The sequence below is a fragment of the Rhinolophus sinicus genome, linkage group LG13, assembly GCF_036562045.2.
Source record: "Rhinolophus sinicus isolate RSC01 linkage group LG13, ASM3656204v1, whole genome shotgun sequence".
Classification (NCBI taxonomy): Eukaryota; Metazoa; Chordata; class Mammalia; order Chiroptera; family Rhinolophidae; genus Rhinolophus; species Rhinolophus sinicus.
In genome coordinates, this window is record NC_133762.1 from 43,071,287 (window position 1) to 43,078,897 (window position 7,611).

At 42.6% G+C, this 7,611-nt stretch overlaps 1 pseudogene; it reads left to right on the forward strand.

Moving 5' to 3' along the window:
* Positions 1 to 6,345: 6,345 nt before the first annotated feature.
* On the forward strand, positions 6,346 to 7,206 carry LOC141568100 (large ribosomal subunit protein eL15-like; annotated as a pseudogene).
* Positions 7,207 to 7,611: the final 405 nt, after the last annotated feature.

The following is a 7,611-nucleotide window of genomic DNA, read 5'->3' on the forward strand; positions in this document are numbered from 1 at the left end:
GCCTCCAGGACTGCTTGGAGGGCTGGAAGTATGCAGGAGTTTTAAGTTTCTCTTCATCTGGTCAGTAGCCAAAGACTGGTGTAGAGTACAAGAGCACAGTTCCTTTGCCCTGCCTCTTAAAAACAACCTATTCTCTTGTGACTATAGTGCCCATTTATTATATTAAATTTTTATTTTTAAAAATATTTTTTTTAAAGAGGGTGCAACTCACAGGGGTCCATGCGGGGATCGAACCGGCCATCTTGGTGCTACCAGCACCAAACTCTAACCAAATGAGCTAACCGGCCACCCCAAATTTTTATTGATATTTAGGCCTTTTGGGGGGGTAGTCTTTCTGTTTCACTGATTTCTCTTTTGATGCATTGCCGTGTTTTAATTTCTGTAGTTTTATAATGCCATTTAATATCAAAAGGGGTAAGTACTCCCTCAAGATTCTCCCTTGAAATGTTTTCTGGCTATTATCATCCCTTTATTTTTGATAAATTTGAGAATCACTTTATCAAGTCTTCCTTACCCCTTCTATGTGATTTTGATTAGAAGGGGATTGCATTTGTAGATAAATTTACATCTCTTTACAATATGAGACTTACTAGTTTAATACAATCTTTTAAGTATCTCAGTAAGGTTTTATGATTTTCTTCACATTTATTCAGTAAATTCCTACTAATTTGATCTCCAAGTATTTTGTTTCATAGTTTTATGAATAAGACCTTTATTTTATGTTTTCTAATCATTATTCTAGTATAGTAGAAGGGCTCTTGATTTTGATATTCTTTGTAACTATCCACCCCACTGAACTCTTAAAAATCTCTTGGTTTTCATAGGTTGCATTCTACTTATTTACAAATTATATTTAGTCTCTCACTCTCTTCCCCTTTTTATAAACCAATTTTATACTTCTCATTTCTACAGCAAGAGTGAAACTTGCTCTGTTAACCAATACAATTTTCATTTCCACTATTTTCTGTGATCTCATGATCACTTTTCTCCAGCCTGGCAGCAGCTAGGATATTCTGTGCCTACTGGCTTAGGGAAGGGATGACACAGAAAAATGCACAGAAAAAGGAAGTCAAGTGCTTGGAATTTTTAGTTTCAAATGTCTTTATCAGAGTTAGAAGAGCAGAGGAGGAGGTGACCAAACCTTTATACCAGGTATTCAGTGTGGCCTCTGGACGACTGCTGAGCCATGAGCATTTTGTCACTGGCCCATGAGTTAAGTACAGATATTGACAGCAAACATTTAGAAACTTATAGTCATTTGATATTGCCCCAATATCCAAATGCATGATTAGCAGACTCACCTCACTGAACACTGTATACACCAAAAATATTAATCCATGACAATCGGAAGTAAAACAAAAGGATCTTCTCCACAAACTGTTTGATCTTTAGATTAACTTCTTTAGTCAATATATTTTAGGTTAACATTTCTTTAGATTAACTACAATCTTCTAGATTCAGAGAAAAAAGGAGAATTAGAAGGAAGCAAGCGGGTTCAAAACATCAATATGTCTGTCCCTGCATCCTGTCCCCTTCCCACAGAAGCCCAAGCATTACCATAAATGGAGGGCGGGGGATGGGAGGGGAGAGCTGCCAGCAGGACAAGAGGAGATATCCTTGACAGACTGGGAAATTGGAATCGGAAGGGACCCACGCCCTTTTTCTAAGTAGAGCCTGGGAAGCAACAAGATCTTATCATTTCTTTGAGAAACAAAAACGCTATGAGCAGAACTGGACAGCTGGATTGGAGACAGCCCACAGAGTTCCCACGCACCCCAGCATGGGGCTGGGAGTAGCAGAATAATTTGATGTGTATCCAGAAGGGGCCCAAAGGCAGTAAAGAACCTTGGACACTCCCACTAGGTAGGCACAAAGGGCCACCTCCTGCCCTCATGTGCCCAGATGGGATGCAGAAGGAGCTGAGAGATGGAGACCTTAAGAAAATGTGCCACTGAGAACAGGGGACACCACAGCTACGTGTATGGTTATACACCTGAGGTCTAGACAAGACAAAGTACATCTCAGCAAATGCCAGTGTGGACACACAAGGGCCAGATGCTTCCTCTCCCTGGAGGCCTTGAGACTACTGGACACCCTGTCTCCAACTGATGGTAAATCTGGCAAGAAGAGGAACACTCACTCATGATCAAGAGTAAATTTCAATCATCTGACAGAACGGTGACTCCTTATTGAAGTTCAATGGAATTATTTAGGAAAGCAGAAAAAATTGGAACCTTACTTCTTTCAAACTTGAGTCAGTCTTAACTGAGATTCATGTCTGCTTTGCTTTGTTTAACCAGAGGGACAAATGTTAGTGGGCACCTTTACTTTATTGTTGATTTTAATGGAAATGCATATGGTATTTTACTGTATTCCACTTGCTATTGATTCTTCATATTTTTTTATGACATTAAGGTTTACCTATTTGAAGTTGGCTAGAGAGATTTAGTTCATTTTCTTATTAAATAAAGCATAAATATCAAATTGTATCTAGTGAATTTTTGGCATCTGTCAAGATGGTCATATGATTTTCCTCCTTTAACCTATTAAGGTAATTTAGTACACAAAAGCTTTTCTGAATATAACTGTCTATTTGTGTTAACCCACAGCTGGGATTTGATCTTATAATTTATTTATAATTTAAAAATTGTCATAAATGTTTGGTGTACTTTTTAAAAACATTCATTTGGACAAGCTTTGATATGGGGGTTATACTAGGCTTATAAAATGAAGTGGTTTCTAAACTTTTCTCATGCTCTAGATTCTAGAATGGAAAAATTATCTAGTTTTTCTTGAAGATTTGCTAGAAATTTTCCACCCTATTATCCATTTGGGTCTCTGAAAATTTGGGGGAATAAGACCTTTGAGGACCCTTTTCCTATTTTCTAGAGCCAATAGATCTATTCAGGTTTTCCATTTCTTCCTGAGTCAATTTTAGTAATTTATATTTTATTTTTAAAAATATATTTCACTTCCATTTTTAAACTCTCACATAAGTTGTACCTAATAATCTCTTCTCTGAGCATCTGGCCCTGAATCCTGAGTTTCATCTGAAAGCAGTATTCTTAGACCCCCAGGTGTCCTCCTCCAATCTCATCACAAATATAAATCTTCTTTTTGTACAAGTTTCCCGTTACTGGAAGCAAGTCTCCTCTCCTTCTCCTGCTCCATTTTCTTTTGTGTTCCCGAATCTTTTCACAAGCCAAGTGCCTCCTCTCGTCTTTATCCAAAAGGGTCTGTTTTTGTCCAGTGTCAGGAGTTTCATGGGCTTGATCAAAGACTGGGGTTTCCTGTTCTAATCTCCCAGTTTCAGAGAAGAAAAGACATACTTTTTCTGGGCTTATTTACCAGATTTAGAGAATAAGCTGAGTGAAGAGAAGGGCTGGACCCCCAGTGGGGGTAGGGAACAGGAGGCTAGACTCTTTCCCACAGCATAGAGGGTTCTCCAAGATCTCACCTGCCTGCATCCTCTCCTTAGGCCCTACCAGCCATTAAGAAGTCAGGCAGTCCTCAGGCCACATCTGCTTTGTCACCTCTTACCATGCTGACCCTGCTGCTGCATCTGTCCAGGATGCCCATGTTGTGCTTCTAGACTTGGAAGGTGCTGCCTTGAATTTTCACTTTTATGATAATTGTTTAAGCCATATGTTTTGTGTACTTTTCTATAAAGTATTATATTTCACAATGTAAAGGGTTTAAAAAATATGTGTGTGTGTATGTGTGTATATATATATATATACACACACATATGCTTTAAGATTTTTATTGGGGAAAGGAAACAGGACTTCATTGGGGAACAGTGTGTACTTCCAGGACTTTTTCCAAGTCACGTTGTTATCCTTTCAATCTTAGTTGTGGAGGACGCCGTTCATGCGGGAGTCGAGGAGTCAAACCGGCAACCTTGTGGTTGAGAGCCCACTGGCCCATGTGGGAATCGAACCGGCAGCCTTCTGTGTTAGGAGCACCGAGCTCCAACCGCCTGAGCCACTGAGCCAGCCCTATATTTTTTATGTATGCATTTTTTCTGGAAGAATACAATGTCAAACTGTTAATATAACCTTTTCTTAATACAATTCCATATTTAAATAAATTATTATTTTTCAATGCTTGAAAAATGACCAGGTAGCAGGAAAACCCCAGGCTGAGTCCAGATGACTAGACACACTCTCAGTCTTGGCTGTGTCCAGAGAGATTTCAACATGCAGTTTTCTCCTTCCTGGACCACAGGCAACCTTCTTGCAGACTGTCAAACACAAAGTTTTGAACCTCAGGACCAAATCTCTGCCAGGTCTGGCTCTGCACATTCCAGGGGTTTTCTAAGGATCTCAAAGAGTAATAGGACTTAAAAAACTTTTTTTTTTTTAATTTTTATTGGGAATATTGAGGAACGGCATGTTTCTCCAGGGCCCACCAGCTCCAAGACATTGTCCTTCAATCTAGTTGTGGAGGGTGCAACTCAGCTCTAGGTTCAGTCGCTGTTTTCAATCTTTAGTTGCAGGGGCCGCAGCCCACCATCCCATGCGGGAATTGAACTGGCAACCTTGTTGTTGAGAGCTCGCACTCTAACTGAGCCATCCAGCCACCCCTCCGGCAGCTCAGCGGCAGCTTGTTGTCTTCAATTTAGTTGTGGAGGGCACAGCTCACTGGCCCATGTGGGAATCGAACCGGCAGCCCTGTTGTTCAGAGATCACACTCTAACCAACTGAGCCATCCAGCTGCCCCAAAAAACTAATTCTTAAAAAGCTTCAAACACAGTTAGTTTTTTTTTTTTTTTTAAATAAAAAGGATTTTATTAGAAAAGTAATACAAAGACATGACCTGTGAGCGGGACTTTTCGGGATGAGTAAACCGTTCACCAGAGGAGAGGAGGGAGTCACAAAAAAGGCTTCCCGGAGCAAACAGGGAACTTCCGGGCTTCCTGCCCACTCTCTAAGATCTAAGATCCAAGACCTAAACTTCCCACCGCGTAGAGGTCCGGGATTTCGTGGTGGCGGCCCTGCAGTTCCGATTTCCTGGTGTGGGGAAGCGGTGGATCATGGATCAGCGGAAAGTATCGAGACTCAGGTTTGCGGAGCCCGCTGGCAGAGCTGAATCCACAGTTAGTTTTAATTGAATTTCCCTTTGAAAAAAATACAGTATGTTCAATGGAAGATAAAGGTTTGAAAAGGGGGAAGCTAGTCCTGTTTGGTACAGATGCCAACGAGTAAAGGAGTGCTCATGTCTCCTAACTTGGCTAGGTCAACAGAAGTGTGAGCAAAGGCCAAGGGACCAGATCTAGTAACTGAGAGTGGACACTGGTGATAGAGGTTAAGCAGCAAGCAATGAAGCAAGATGATGACACAGGGTCGTCTACATATGGGTGGTGGGAACTCAGCAGAATGTAGGCCCTGGCAGGGTCGGGGGAGAAGGGAACATGTGTACCCGCAAAGAGCTCGTCCATGCAGGACAGCAGGAAGGAGGTAGAAGAAAATAGGGCCAAACATCAGGACTGGGTGAGGCAAGAGCAACAAGATGAGGGCTCAGTTACCGAAGTCATAACTCATTTTTCCTCCCATTTGTGACACAGAAAGCAAAGAGAAAAAACATTTGTGCATTGCTTTGCTGACATTGGGAGCCGGGGTCCTTTCACCCAGGACGAACGCCGACCATAGGAGAGCAGTTGACCTGCTCAGTGGCAGAGTCTGAGCAAACCTGCCCACTCTGACCATACTCCCATTACCAGAGAACAATGACTCCTGATCACAGGGGGAAAGCAACACTTTATAATACAGAGCCCCCAAAACTCAGGGAACTGGTGATGCCAGGTACCTCTAAAAGTGGGGGTAGAGGTGAACTATACATGAATGGGTTGGCTAAAAGTACTTAAGAATTAGTTTTTGTGTGTTTACTTTATGAAAAGACATCAAGCTTTTGTGTACTTGTCTATATATGTATGCTACACTTCGGTAAGAAGTAAAAGGAATTAAACCCTACCTCTGCTCCCCAACACTGAGCAACAGGGCAAAGGTCACTCCCATACCCTGGCAAAAATCTGTTTATTCTTTGGAGAGGGTTTTGAAATCAGGATTTTGACTTAGAGGTTGGACGATACCATTTACAGTTGAGGTGGGAGCACCATACTGAGAAGAGAGTGGGGGTAAGTAGAAATCTATATACTGAGTATTGAGACTCCCAGCCTTCAACAACCTGGTTCCCAGATGCTGGTGGCCAGTCCTGTCTGAGAAAGATCAGTCCAGGGAAAGAGATAAAGTTACTGACAGTGAGTATTTCCTAATGAATGACCCTGGCAGTGTCTCACAGACAATCCCACAAGGCCCTCTCACGGGCACAGAGCTCCACTGGGTTTTGTTATCTTCACTCTTTAACATGAGCTGACACCCAAGGATCACCTGAAAGAGAGAGACCGAAGCAAAGAAACAGAAAGAGCAACATAGCCTTTCCTTCTGGCTGCAGCCATCAGGTAAGCCAAGATGGGTGCTTACAAGTACATCCAGGAGCTACGGAGGAAGAAGCAGTCGATGTAATGCACTTTGTTCTCAGGGTGCACTGCTTGCAGTACCGCCAGTTCTCTGCACTCCACCGTCCCTGTCCTCCATCCCACCCCACCCCCCCCAGCCCAATAAAGCACATAGGAGGGGATACAATGACAAACTAGGTTATGTCATGTATTGGATTCATGTGCGCCGTGGTGGCCACAAACGCTGGGTTCCTCAGGGTAGAACCTACATCAAGCCTGTCCATTACGGTGTTAACCAGCTGAAGTTTGCTGGAAGCGTTCAGTCTGCTGCCCAGGAGCGAGCTGGACGCCACAGAGGCTGTGAGTGTCCTGAATTCTTACTGGGTTGGTGAACATTCCACATACAAATCCTTTGAGGTTATCATCATTGAGTCATTCCATAAAGCTGTCAGATGGAATCCTGACACCCAGTGGATCACCACACCAGTCCCCAAGCACCGGGTGATGCGAAGGCTGACATCCTCGGGCCACAAGTTCCACCATACATACCATCGGTGGTTCTCGCCGTGCAGCTTGGAGAAGGCGCGATACTCTTCAGCTCCACCGTCACCGCTAGTATAAGTAATGGTTGTAAAATACTTACCTAATAAACAATTTAGGTGAAAGAAAGAAAGAAAAGAAAAAGCAACATAAAGGCACGAAGGGAGAAGGAAACTTTAAAAATAAATTATGAATATCCTCAAAGAGATTCAGTCACTCATTGTTGCACTCAACAAAGATTATTGGTGCCCCATATGCCAAGCATGGTTCTCAAGTGCTGGGAACATCAGTCTACAAAACAGAGATGTCTGCCCTTATAAACTGATATTCTAACTGGGGTGGGGTGAGGGAGTGGAATGGTACAGAAAACAATGAAGAAAACATAGTAAATAAGTAAAATTAAATAGTGAGTTACAAAGTGACAATTGCTATGAAGGGCAACCATAGTGCTGCTGTTAGAATGGATGACATGGAAGTGTGGGCCGGTTGTAGCATTAAACAGAGGCCAGGGCAGGCCTTACTGAGAAGATGTGATTTGAGCAAAGTCTTGAAGGAGTGAGGGATTCTAGGCAGAAGGAAAAGCTAAAGCCAGGCCCTAAGGTGGGAGTGTGCCC